Source organism: Belonocnema kinseyi, chromosome 3 (assembly GCF_010883055.1).
Source record: "Belonocnema kinseyi isolate 2016_QV_RU_SX_M_011 chromosome 3, B_treatae_v1, whole genome shotgun sequence".
Lineage (NCBI taxonomy): Eukaryota > Metazoa > Arthropoda > Insecta > Hymenoptera > Cynipidae > Belonocnema > Belonocnema kinseyi.
Window position 1 is genome coordinate 5439482 of NC_046659.1, and position 14465 is coordinate 5453946.

The window sequence follows — 14465 nt, forward strand, 5'->3', positions numbered from 1 at the left end:
AAAAAACCCAAAATGTCAAGAAAATTGTTACATGTTAAAAAAAAGATAAATTTCAACTAAATCTAGAAATTAAATTTTCAATATAAGAGTCAACCCCAAAGATCAAGGGGAGTCCAAAAATATGAATCTTTAATGAAAATGTTCAACTTCTAACCAAGTCGTTTAATTTCCAATTAAAGAAGATAAATTGCGAAAAAAATAGTTAAATTTTCAACCAAAGAAATGAATTTTCCAGCATTGTATAAATGATCTACGAAAATAAGACGAGCTTTTAACAAAATAAATTAATTTTTAACAAAATTTTTGAATTTTAAAGCCGGGAGGAGCAATTTTAAACTAGAAAATATTAATTTTTAATAAAAATATCAATTTAAATCAAAAGTGAAATGTTTACCTTGTTAGTTAAAAAAAAATTAATTCTTATTTAAAAAAATGAATTTTCAACAAAATAGTTACATTTTTAACAAAAGAGTTCAGCCTAAAAATGACTTTTTATCCACAGAAGATTAATTTTCTAAAAATAGAATATTTAAATTTTCGACCAAAGACGTGAATCTAAAACCAAAAGAATATTTTTTCAACAAAGTAGTTCAACTTTTAACCAAGCTTCTGAATTCTTAACGAAACAACATGACTTTTTAACAAAATAGTTTCACTTTTTACAGAATAATAAAATTTGCAACTGAATACTAAAATTTTTAACCAAACGAGTTGAATTCCGAACCACAAATATAATACTAGACTTTCTACCAAGAAGGATTTAAGCGAAAAAATGATAAAAGGGGGTTTCTTAAAAATAAAGAAAAAAGAACAATTCTTTAAAAGTGAATAATAAGGAAACATACGAAATGTTATCTAATTTCGTAACTTTTCTTCCACTGACCCCCAACCCATGTGCGAACCATAGTTTTTAGCATGACACCCCTCCCCATGCAATTGGTAATGCAGTTTACTGATGACCCCTTAAAGTTTCGATTTTTGTATTTAATGAAATTATCCTTCTAATGTATAGTTTAAAATTTGTTTAGCATAAAAATTCACAACGAAAAATCGACAAGACTCAGAAAACGAAATTACAACAATTAAAAGAATGACAGAGAACAAGTATATTGAGACTATACTTAAGAAACTTTATTTTCAATTTTATTTATATTGGATAAAATATCAATATTGCACAGAAAAGTAACAGCGTTTTACTTTGAAGAATTCAAATTATTTAGAAGCCAAAATTAATAACAAAAATTAAAGGGCCTCTAATTTTTCTCAATCTCATCATTTATGATTGAGAAAGGATAAGAAAAGAAAGGTCCAAGTCCGAAAAGAAAGGACGAGTTCGTTAACAGCCATTTTAGATAAAAATACAAATTTTGGGACCATTTTATTATACTTAAAATTTTTATTTACGGCTATTAATAGTACTCAGAAGGTCAAACAATTTATCTTGATGACTTTTTTTTTATACAAAAAAAATTCTCAGAGTTATAGCATTTTCCAAATTTTTAATATCAATCGAAAATCAAAATTATATGCCAAACAACGTACGATATGAAAAAAAGTAAAGAAAAGCATTGATTTTTAAAAGCCCTACAAGACTATCATACAAACTTTTTGGATTTTCTTGTAAAGTTGAAAATTCTAATTTATATTTTACAAAAAATAATGAGATATGAAAAATCCCATTTTGTGGTCAAACTATGCAGGATACAAAAGAAGATGAATCAACAAAAATTGTGATCTCAAAAAAGATCTACAAATTCGTTAATAATTGCTTCTTGATAGGAGGCGTACGTTGTGTTTTATTCGCGAAAAATAACACTGAAAATATTTTGAAAAAACTTTGTGCAAAAATGATACAAGTTACGAAAACAAAAATGATTTAACAAAAATTATTTACCCGAAAAAGAGCTAAAAATTTGTTATGAATTACTTTTTGACATGACACGTAGTTTTGGTTTTGATCAAAAAAATGGTATTAAAAATAAAAATGAAAAATTTGTGGAAAAACAACAAAAGGTACAAAAACAAATTGATTGAAAAAAGTTATTCGCCCAAAAAGTGATACAAATTTGTATTAATTTATTACATTCTTATTATTTATAATGCAGAAAGTATTAGAATTGCCCGAAATTTGACACCACAACATTGGTTTTGAAAAATCCTACAAAATTTCTTTAAGCCACTTTTCAATAGGACTCGTAATTTTGTTTTATCGTAAGTAATATATGCAGATAATCGAAAATTCCAATATGACGCTAAAAGACGCAAGATACGTGAAAAATCTGAAAGAAGACTTGTAGGATATTTTGCTTTATACATGTATAAATAATAATATGAAAGCCAAAATCCTATTATTAGCATAACAACGCGAGATAGAGAAAAATGTTTAAAAAAAGGATTGTATTTTTTAATTTTATTTTAAGGTGGTCCAGAAACTATAAATTTACAACTGTCGGTCAAAAAACGAGTGCTCAGCGCGAGTGTCGCGATAATATTGTGTACCTCAAAGCCTACAGAGCTTTGAGAAACTTAATCTTTAACTATACTTATTTAAGCAAAAAATTCAGAATATGAACACGCATATAAATACTGCAATGTAAAGAGATGTTTTTGATAAAGTTTCATTCAAGCATTCTAAATGCAAAGAATAAATATCTGAGCGCGAATCGCGGGAATCAAAAGACGCGCGCCCCAGGCGCGCTCAAACTTACGAGCCACGGGCACAGCGCACGGTGAGAATGTGCCCGCGACAATAAATAGTTCATTTACGAATTATTTTATTACAAAGTAACAACTAAGAGATAAATGTTTTTGAAACTTTCCAATAATTTCTGAGCTTTTAGTTTAAATTAAGAAATGTAAGGCAAAATATTTATATATTCTGATCAACGACTCGAGTAAATTCAAAAATAAATTTTTTAATTTTGAAATTATGGGGTTCTCAATTTAAAAAATCGGGATATAATTTACATGCATAGCAACATACATAAATTTCTATAAAATATTATATAAAAAATTAAATAAAAAATAATTTTATTATATAATTTTATCGTTTCATTATACTTCATTTAATTCATAATTACACAAACATAGAAATTTACAAATTATTGTTTACTTAAATTAATAATCGTGAGGGAGGCGGTATTCCTATAACATTTAACTCTACATTTAAAAACTCCAAATCTCTAATTATACATGCGAGAACGCTGTACGATCATATTTATTTAAAAAATTAATTATTTTAAATTTCAACTAAATATGTTTATCAATTAAAACTTTTGATGTCTTGAAACGTATAGTTTCATTTAGTAGAATTTCTACCGCTTTTTTTCAAAACAACTATTAAATATTATTCATAGACAGTAAATTTTAATTGCAAAATGACTAATTTTTTCAATAAAAGATGTTAGCTAAAAATATTTATTACGATGCAATTACATTTTAATTCAATTTAGAAGTAAATGTTATGCATCTACATATTTTCTTGATGCAAAACTTATTCAAATAAATGATTCATTAATTGAAAATAATAAATCAAAATTCTCGATATAAAATTTGTATTTTATATTTTTAAATATTTAGTATTTGCCGACTTAATATCGGCTATTTGGTGAACTTGTTCGACGGGTGAAGATTGCAGGGGCAAAGTAGTTGGTGGGTGCGATTTTCGGGTTGAGAGGCATGGGACGATTGGACAATTTTCGCCGGGAGCGCTGTCTACAGTTAGTTCCTCGAACTATACACGTGCCGCATCTAGGCTTATAATATATTTGCTCTGGTATTGTGGATTGGTTCTCAGCATCGAGATATAGAAATGGACCGGTAACGCTTTGGGGAGATCTGAAATGGGCTCTAGAGAGAGAAAAAACATATGAGACGTAGACCTGCCTTTATCTATTTCAGGACTCTGTCAAGTGAATTGGTGACCCCGGATATTGCTTAAATATTCTGTACGGTTAATTTAAAAAAACAGATAAACAATACATTAGAAATTTATAGTTATAATAAATTGAATTTTAAAGAACATTCATGTAAAATAACCTGTTGCAGATAGATTATTTAAAAAACATGGTAACCTTAAGTTCTTTTTGAAATTGGATTGAAAATGCTACAATAATAATCGTTTCGTTAGTTCAAAAATAATGCAAAAACTGTCAAAAATTTGTACAATATTTCTATGACATCAAATATAACCATTCGTATTGCATAGGTACAAAACTTCATATTTTGAGGGTTTATTTTTGTTGTAACATTTTTTTATTTGACTAAATTCAGTAACTTTCTTTACGTATGAAAACATATCCCCATATAAACGCCTTGACAACGCCCGCAAACTACACGGACTGCCACTATTTTTTATATTTATTTACAATAAATTATAATTAAATAAATTATAAATAAATCTTTTCTGAAAAGTGCGATAAACGTCACATTTTTGGGACACTCGCGACACAAAGCACGGTCCTGTGCTGCGCCACACTTTACCCAAAGAAAATATTCTCGAATAATCAGCTTGATCTAGAAAGAGATAATTCTATTCTCATATATTTTTTCTCTCTCTAGAGCCCATTACCGTTCTCCCCACAGCATTACCGGTAAATTTCTATATGTCGATGGTTCTCGGCAACCAGACATCTTGCTAGCTGACGTCACAAATTAAAATACCTAATTGTGGAGAGAACTCCATGCATGCGCAATAGTAATTCCTGTGTATTTTTTGTGGGATAACAGTGAGGGCCAGTACACCCCAATTGATCCCATGTGTTGCTGGGGGTTTTTTTAGAAAATTGTTTTTGTTTTTTCGAAATTCAGAGTAAGTATTTTTCAAACTTGTCGGGAGATATTAAAATTTGATACATCCAAAAAATGCAAATAAATTGAAAATTGATCTGTACCCTACCGATAGAAATCTCTGAATATTCACTGAAGATTCTCAGACTCTGAGAAATGTCCGAGAATATTCTCCGCAGGCCCTCAGGTAGATATTTTTGAAGATCCAGGTAGCTTCTTTAAATTGTCAATAGACAGATAGATTTCTCAGGCAAGATAGCCTGAACCGTTAGAGGTTATCTGCAGGTTCGATTTGAATGATTTAGTCACGGAGATGGAGAAAGTTTTGTCCTTTTCGCCGTCCTTTTACGAGTAATGCGAGGGTCATAAAATGGTCCTATAACATTCATCACGTATCGGGCGGGCAGAGTTATTTACAGTTGTTGGGTGTTGCCAACTCGATTCCCTTTTTAAATCTTTCTTCAAACTATTAACACTTTGTTTTAATTATTGAATTTTCTCATTATACGTATTTATAATTATAACTTATATACTAATATACTATTTTGGAGTTGAATAAACAAATTTTGCCCGTTTTTTGGTATCTATTTCCATTTACGAGATACGTTATATAAATTCCAATTTTAAACATTTAAAAAAAAGTTAGGTATCTGAAGTAATCGAAACCCGTAGCAAAGATATTATAAACGTAGATGCGGTGCGGGTTTAGTTACCCGCGATTAATATAGACGGTGCGTCTGGCGAAAATTGTCAGTTCCCCTCTACCTGCCGCAACCTGTAGATAGCACCGATATCTTAGTAGGCCCCTCGATGCGTACTTATGGTAACTTCGCTCGGACATGAACCATTTAAATTGAAATTAAATTCCCAATTAAAATTTTTTCCTTTTATAACTTTGAAAAACATGGTTATCTTTATTACATGCCAAAGATAAAAGACCATAAATATTTTTTATTTCGGTTTTATATATTTTCTTCTAATTTTAAAATTATTTCTTCTAATTTATATTGTTTTATAAGTTATAATTTTTTTAATCTGTAATATTATATTTTTATTCAAACTGACAAAACTTTTAGTGCAACATCTATATATAGTTCTTTGATATTATTTAGTATTTATTTTTATTTTTGTGTTACTATTCGTCTAATCAAGTTCTCGTATGTATTTTCCTAATTCTTAATTATTATATATTCTAACATTTTTATAAAAATATATAAAAATATATATAAAAAAATATAATATAAAAATAAATATATAAAAATATTCCAAGTGGCAAGAAAATTGTTCTTTTGGTTTTTAGATGTTAAGGGGGTCACCCCGTCTGTCCGGTCGAAAAAATCGATTTTTTTGTTGTTCCCTACCGAAAGAAATATCTGAGTATATTCTAAAGATTCTCTAGGGTCAGTCAAGGTAGTTCTTTTAAATGTTTTAAAGGCTGAAATTGAAATAAGAATTCGATCATAAATGACAAGCAGAGGGGCTATATCAATAGAGTAGTAGACACTCAAGGGTCCTTTGTTAAGCATCGGATTAAAATTTAGAAGTAAATTTTTTTTAATTTCATAGTTAACAGTTCTAGAAAAGTACTAGAAAATTGTATATCAGTATATAAGTTATAATTATAAATAAGTATAATGAAAAAATTCATCAATTAAAAAACAGTGTTAATAATTTGAAGAGAAATTTGAAAAGGGAGAGTCGGATTATACAAAAGGAACATTATATTACCGTCGCACCACTCTTAAAAGGACAACCAAAAGGAACTTGAAAAGGACCCAAATGTCTCAGACTATTTTTCAGACTAAATTATTTCAAATCGACTGCTTATAGTTTCAAATGGGCCAGGCTATTTCGCTAGAGGAAACTCAGAGATTTCTATCGGTAGGGTTGTCTAAATTTATTCCTGCACATGTGTAGAATATGCTGACGAAGTGATATTACAATATTCGAAGTTACTGGAAAGTTACAGCTGTTAAAATGACTAGGTTTAATTAATTGTTTAGGTCGTTCTTGAAATTTCAAACGCGTTTTTCTCGAAACCACGTTTTTTTAATTAGCCCGCATAATATCTGAAAAACGGTTTGACCGATTGCTTTGAAATTTGTAGGGTAGATTCATCACATGTGTCCGCATGGTCTGAACTAGGATAATTAGAAAATTCCAAAACGTTTTTTTCTTGCGTAAGAAAATAATTGAAAAAAATCATGAGATTTGAAAAAAAATCAAAACCGTGTCAATTACTCAATTTTCAATATTTTTCAAATATCCTAGTTCAGGTTGTGGCCACAGCTTTGCAGATTAAAATGCCGTTTCATGTCAAATAAGTCGTTCGATCGGAATCATGCCGGCCATGGATACAATTTTTTTATACGAGTGTCTTCGGAGTTGCGCCATATTCATTGTAATAAAGATTTTGGGTTCAAACTTGCACAGTTTACTGTTCAAATGTAAATAAATATATAGTGAAAAGTTCAAAGTGGTAAATTGTTATCGTTCGTCAAAAAAATTCCCAAAAAACATTTAAAAACCGGGCCGTTACATGGGGTGACCACCTTAAGGCGGCAGTTCTAAGCCAGCTTACATTTCGCATTGACAACAAAAATTAGATGACAGTAAGATATTACCGAATTCGAAAATTCCCCACAGAAAATTGCTGAATTATAAAATATCCAGACTAGAAAATTCCTGAATTCACTCAATAGAAAAAATGGTTGTTGATTAAATATTATTTATTTATTGAAAATACAATAATCGAATACTTTTATCAAATACATTTTTTTAATGGTTAAAGTTTAAAAAATTATAATTTGAAATTTAAAAAAAAATTATTAAAAAAATATGTATAATTTCTGCGTGAAAAATTTTGTTTGATAATGTACATAGCATTTAAAAAACATTAAACAATTATTATTCTTTTAAATTCAAACAATTTAATACAATTATTTAACCATTATATTTTTAAGAAATAAATAATATTTATCGAAAATTATTTTCTTCATGTTTAAATTAGGGAACTTTATAATTCGGGGATTTTTTACTTTGGACATTTTCTGTAGGAAATTTTCCAATTCGATCGTCGGAGATTTCATTTTTGGTGATTTTTCATTCATCGCTTTCGAATTTTTTCAGTGGTCTCATGTTTTTATACTTTCTCTTGAAGTGATATCATTTTTAAAAATAAAAAGTCACCATTAAATTTTGAAATCATCAAAGGTATTAATTTTTTTTCATTATTTCAAATCTTTTAAAATGATTTTAAAAATTTTTTGGAACTACTAAATATCTTTTAAAATGATTTTAAAAATTTTTCGGAACTTTTAAATATCTTTTGAACGGATTCCATTTTTTTCTAACATTTTTGTAAAATCCTCCACACAAAATTGTTTCAAGAGCTTCCAGATTTTTTCCAATTTTGTAAATATTTCGAAATATTTGGAATATTTAAAAACATTTTCTTTGCGTTATGGACTTTTTCGAAATAAAAAATCATTTTAAATCTTCCTAGAAATCTTTAAAAAATTTTTTTTAATCTTTCAAAACTTTATAGCTCAATTTTTTTCTTCAATTTAAAACATTCAAAAACCTAAAGCTTATTCGGGTTTTTTCTGAATTTAACATTTTTCAACTATTCTTCAACAATCAAAATACAATACCTTTACTTTCAAATTACAAATAGAAAAGTAGAAAAATTATAATTGTAACATTCAAAGTTTAAATCTATCACTCTGAAATGGTGACAATTCATTTTTTACTGGTTTGCTATAGAAAATTGTTGTTTTTTATTCAAATTGAATATGTTAAAAATGGAATATTTTATACTGAAATAATACTTCAATCAGATTTTAAAATTGAGTAAGGGTGTTCATTTAAGAATCTATTAATTTGAATTGATTTTTAAATTGAACATTGTTTATGAAAACTAAATCGAATGTTTACACTTGTGTAACTATTTTAAATTTTTTACTACGTTCAATTTATTATGTAAAAATTATAATATTTTTATTTTTCTTTCATAAAATTGTTGCAATGTAAGCGTTTCGAAGAGTTATTTTTAAATCTTCCGGGGAATAAAATGAATATTAATAGGTCGACCAAGGTTTGTTTTCTTTACAAAATTTCGTTATGTCTAATTTTTTCCAGTTGTTTTTACTATAGTATAATTCAAGTTTGTATCTTTGGGTGAAGAAATCCGTTCTATAGTTTGACAAATATTCTTTATAAATCAATATTTTGCACAGAAAATTACCCTGAGTGACCTTTAATTATGATTTTATAAACCTGAAAAACCCAGGTTTCAATATTTTCTATGAAAAACATAATCAATGAGTGACATAACGAAAAGCGGAAACAATAAGAGTCAATTTATCCAGGAACAAGCACTTTGAACAAAACTGACCTCGAGCGAACATTAAATATATATATTTTAAAGTTGACAAAAATCAGGCGCTATTTTCTTAAAAAAAAATAATTTGTGGGGGGTGCCAAATTATAAAAAAAAAATTAAGAGAACTTAAAAAGCACCCTCTTAAATAGCTTTTTAAACTAAACCTTTGTTCAGTTTTTTCAGGCACTTCTAATTTTTAATAGTACTACTTTCAAATTTATAAGAAATTATACGATTTTAATTGTTCTAAAATAATTATTCAAGTATTAAAAGATGTTCATTTCTCATCCTGTAACTTTATAAGATTTTACTTTCTAACTTAATAATTTGAAATGTTTTAATCTGAAATTATCGAACACTTTCAATTCAATAATTCTTACATATTTAAATACCTTTAAATTTTGAATTATTCAAAATACTGAAGACTACAAATTTAAAATGTCTTAACTATTAAGACTTTATATATTTTTGGAATTGCTGCTTTGTAGCCTAAATAGCACTTATTCCTTTATTAAGAAATTATAACCAAAAGTGTTTAAAAAAGTTTTTAAGCTTTTAAGTTTAAGTTTTTAAACAGTTTTTAAAGCTTAAAAACAGGTCAGAGGTTTTAATACTTTAATATATGTATATAATAGAACAGCTTCAAATTTGAAATCAGTCTACTTTTTCATGTTTGACCTACAATTACTAAACTTTAAACGTTATAAATTACAATTGTGAAAAATAAAAAATAAATTTTAATTAATTTATTTTTAAAACCAACAAATTTGCATACTTCAATATGAATGCAGCTGAATGCATTGAATTTAAACTTTGTATCTTTTCACGTTATACCAATTTCGAATCCCAGAATAAGTTATTTTTGGCCTAACCTATAACTTATAACGAAAATTGTGAAAATTCAAACAATAAGCCTGTATGCTGAAAATGAGGTAAATTTTAACGTTAAAATTTGAGCTGTTAAACTGAAGGCTCAAAAATTTGAAAATTTTACAATTAGTGTTTCGTACATTTTATTGGCATCTTAAAAGAGTATAATTAGTTTTTAAATTAGAGAGGTAAAAACAGTCTCTTAAATTTTTATGGATTTTAATAACTTATTTTCTAAGATATATTCCCATTTAATTTACGCCCATTTATGAGTGACTGAAATGCATCAGGAAAAAATCGCCAAAACCCTAGGATCAACATTTTATAAACATCGACAAGATTCAGGTGTTGAAATTATAATTACAGCGAATTTTCTGTACTTTTACAGGGACGCCTGAAATACATGAAAAAATAAAATTCCCGCTGAATGTCCAAATGATATATTTCCCTATATAAAATTGTTTCTTAATCAATATTATTTATTTATTAAAATTACGATGATAAAATATTTTTATTGAATAAATTTTTGTTTAATATTCAGTGTTAAAAAATTATTGTTTAAGTTTAAAATAATTCTACAAAAAATGTATAGAAAATTTTATGAAAAAACACGTGTGCCTTAAACGGAAGAAAAATTCTCTCTAAATTTTCCTTGAAGATGACAACATTTTCCAAACAAATTTTGCTGGATTTAAATCAGCACTAATTTATTTCAAAGTTTCTTTTTAATTTTTTAAATTAACAATTCGATTTTTCGGAATATTTTTGTAATTTGAAAAAATACCATGTATATTTTCAACTAAAATATCTTATCCAGAAATATGTTTGTTTTTTTCAATTATTGTTATTTTAAATTCAAACAATAATTTTCAAAAACTTTAAACGTTAAAAAAGTCGTTTCTTTGGTGTAAATATTTGATTATTCCAATAAAAAAATCAATAAAAAATGTATCAAGTACACATTTTTTTTAGTATTGATTTATCTCGAAATTTCTTTCTAGTTTCTTTTTTTTAATTAAAAAATTATATTTTTCGAGAAAAATTTTTTTACAATTTTTTAAAAAGACTATGTCCAGAAAACCTGGCTCAAGCTTCAGATCTGAAAAAATTGAGTGATACGTCTTAAACTTTTCTAACCTCATAAAATCTTCCTACTGCTTTACTGTCATATTTTACGAAGAATGAGAAAACAAGAATTCCGCTTTGTAGTACGGTGAGGGCAGCACCTCGATAGGGCAGAAAAGGTGATGCCCTATCTATATCTATATATATATATATAAAATTATATATATATACATATAATTAAAAATTTGTCATAAGATCAACCGCAGGATTTCGCCGGGAGCGGGTGCTAATCTGAAAAATTGCACCCGCTTCCAGCGAAATCGCGGTAAAATTTCAGCCACAACCGTGAGATAGGTGGTTACAGTCTGTAAAGGAATCAATACGACGATCCAGCAAAAGCCTCGTGCACCCTAAGAACACGGAGCGATCCAAGGACAACCGCCTTCTGCATTTTTCCAGCAAGTGTTCTAGCATATGGTTGACACGCAGGGATGCTTTTTAGACCATTAGCAAGTGAAAGCTTGGCACCTCCAAGAGCGCCGATGATAAGGACGATCAGTTTAACAGAATATTCCGGGTACAATCGTTGCAACTCCCTTATAAGGTCTCGATACCTCTCTTTCTTTTCATTCTCCTTGGCTATGATGTTTTTGTCAGCTGGTGCCGAAAATTCGATAACGAGCATGGTTCGCTTCTCGAAGTCAAGAAGAACTATGTTAGGCCTCGAGTGAGCAACAGAAACAATTGTCGAGAATATAAAGTTCCAGTATATGCGGCACTTCCCATTCTCGAGGAGCGATATTAAGGTGAATGCCGTAGTAGTGACAGAGATGGTAATAAAGCACTCTTAGTGCCGCATTGTGCCTTTGAATGTAGGTTGTTCCCGCGTGTGTTGGACAACTAGATTGTATGCGAGCTAAATGCTCGGGGTGTGCATGGCACGCCCTGCAGCTATCATCGGGAATGTCTTGGCTCAAAATGTGGCGACGGTATGTTAAGGTGGAAATGACACCGTCTTGGCATGCAAAAATGAAACCCTCTGTACCAGACTTCAATCCGGGCGATTTCGGAAAGCAAACGTTAGCTCACAAGACATTGACTGATCCTTCACATTTCTGTGGAAGATATCGTGCATCCTCTTATCGAGGAGCTGTTCACGAAAGTTTTTCTCTTGTGCTTTATTAATCCGGGCTTTCAGAAGTGAGTACTCGAGATAGATTAGATTTGATGCATTTTGCTCACCCATAATACTGAAGTCAAGTCCGATTGTTTTAGCAGCCTCCTCCGCTGCTTTGTACAGACATGCTCCTTTGCCCACTTCTTCGTGATTCCTGACCATTTTAAGAAGAGGATCTCTTCCATTTGCAACTTTATGTGCTGTACCCAGAATAATCCTGTTGTGAAAACAATCAAGACTCAATATTCCGCGACCCCCTTGACGGCGTGAGATGTACAGTCGCGGAACGGAAGACTTAAGATGCATGCTTTTGTTCATGTGCATAACCTTTCTTGTCCCGATATCAAGAGATCTGAGCATGTTCTTCGTCGATAGAACTACTCCAAATGAATAGAGTAGTAACGGGACGGCAAGCATGCTCGTTGCAGATACTTTGTTCTTCACCGACAGTTCGGAAGACCAAATCTGTCGGATAAGACGTTTGTATCTGCTTCGGAGAGTATCCTTTATAGGTCACATCCTGAATGCGGCTCGGTGGCACGCCCAGGTATGTATAAGTCTCTCCAGCGCAAAGGTGTCGTATGGCGCTTTTATCAACGACCTCAGGATCTTCAGGGATGCCATTCAGTTTTCCTCGCTTCAAATAAACCTTGGCGCATTTGTCTAACCCAAATTCCATTCCAATTTCCTTAGTATTTCGTTCGACAATCCCTAGAGCTGGGTTTAGATGCTCTTTGTTTTTAGCATAGATCTTAAGATCGTCCATGTAAAATATATTATTGGCCTTGTACTTTCGATCTGCAGGTTTGCCGCACAAGTACTCGTCGGAATGGCGAAGTGCTAGAGGTAGTAGCAATAATGTAAGGCAAAAGAAGTGTGGGTTCATGGTGTCGCCCTGAAAGACACCTCTCTAAAAGGTGACCTTGTTAGTTGTCACACGATTTTTTCCAGATAAGATAGTAAATCTGGCCATTTAAAGGTCACGCTGGTAGAATGCTGCATCTTTGCAGACACATCTATCGATAAGTAGGTCCTCCCGACATCCCGCTACGCCTTTCTTTGAGACTCGTTCGAGACTCGATCGTTTGATTGGCTCGTAATTCTTCGGGTCAGCTAAGTTGCCTATTTTCGGCTGGATTATTGTGCGCCCTTCCATCAACCACTCCGGAATCGGCTCTTCCGACTTGAAATATGAGGTGAAAATACGGGCCAAATGCTGATGGGTTGAAGGAAAGTCCTTCCACCTTAAGGTCTTGTGACCATCTGGTCCTGGGCCGGAATAGTTCTTCATCCCTCTTAATACTTTTCTCAACTCCTCGATATTGATCGATGGGCGTTCTTTATCAGGTGTTATGAGGGCAACACATAACTCCTTGAAGCTATTAATATTTTCTGAGTCTTCGTCCTGTCTATGCTGCACTTCGTAGACTTCTCTCCAAAATACTTCGACCTCCTCTGGTTTGGCGGGTGGTCGACCGTAACTGGAGGGTCTTGGAAGAGTCGAAATGGGTCAGAGAGAAACTGTTGATTTTCTCTGACACACCTCTCCCTCCGCTCTAGACTGCTCTTAGCGTCAGATAGTATCCGTATTTTCTCAACAATATGCACTCTGATGGTTAGCGGCTTTGGCTTGTTAAGTGTGTGATAACAGGTCCAGCGTTCGCGCGCGAACCTTCGAACATTGGTGGTAACATTCTTGCCAGTTGTGATGTAGTCAATCACACACTGAATGCGGGACGCGTACTGTCTTGTCCAGCCTATCTTTATGGCAAGTTGGTGCATTCGTCTTTTGGTCTTATGATCAAATGTTGGTTTTGTTTTACGGTTTGCATCCGCCAAAGCTCTCGCTGCATTATACACATGATAATTGATAGCCGAGAGGTCGGATTCTTCGGAAAAATGCCACACTCACATCGTAGCACTCTAGTAAGTCGTGATTCAATCGCTCCGTCCACCTAAGGGTCCCGAGATACCGCCGATCCATCGCATTGAATCCTTTTTAATTGGCTCCCTCAGCTCTAGAGTGGTCGGCATTGTTGGCCGACCCATTGTCGGGAGCCCTGCGTGTTATATATATATATATCGCACTTTTCGCAGCAACGTCTGCGAAACCATGCTGAACTACTCCGTAAAAGGGGCTATGTAAGCGGAACGCCTACTCTACCACAGCTAGAACAAGCC

At 31.2% G+C, this 14465-nt stretch overlaps 1 protein-coding gene across 10 annotated transcripts in view; it reads left to right on the top strand.

Annotated features, from left to right (window-relative positions):
- Positions 1 to 4658: 4658 nt before the first annotated feature.
- LOC117169116 (probable tRNA N6-adenosine threonylcarbamoyltransferase, mitochondrial) overlaps positions 4659 to 14465 on the top strand; it is a 210974-nt gene continuing 201167 nt past the window's right edge. For 7 of the 10 annotated variants that reach the window (XM_033355280.1, XM_033355279.1, XM_033355278.1 and 4 more), the window contains exon 1: positions 4661 to 4810. The gene's annotated coding sequence lies outside the window, so the exon portion shown is untranslated. Of the gene's footprint in view, positions 4811 to 14465 lie in introns of all 10 variants that reach the window. The other 3 variants (XM_033355285.1, XM_033355286.1, XM_033355288.1) reach the window with 2 other exon arrangements.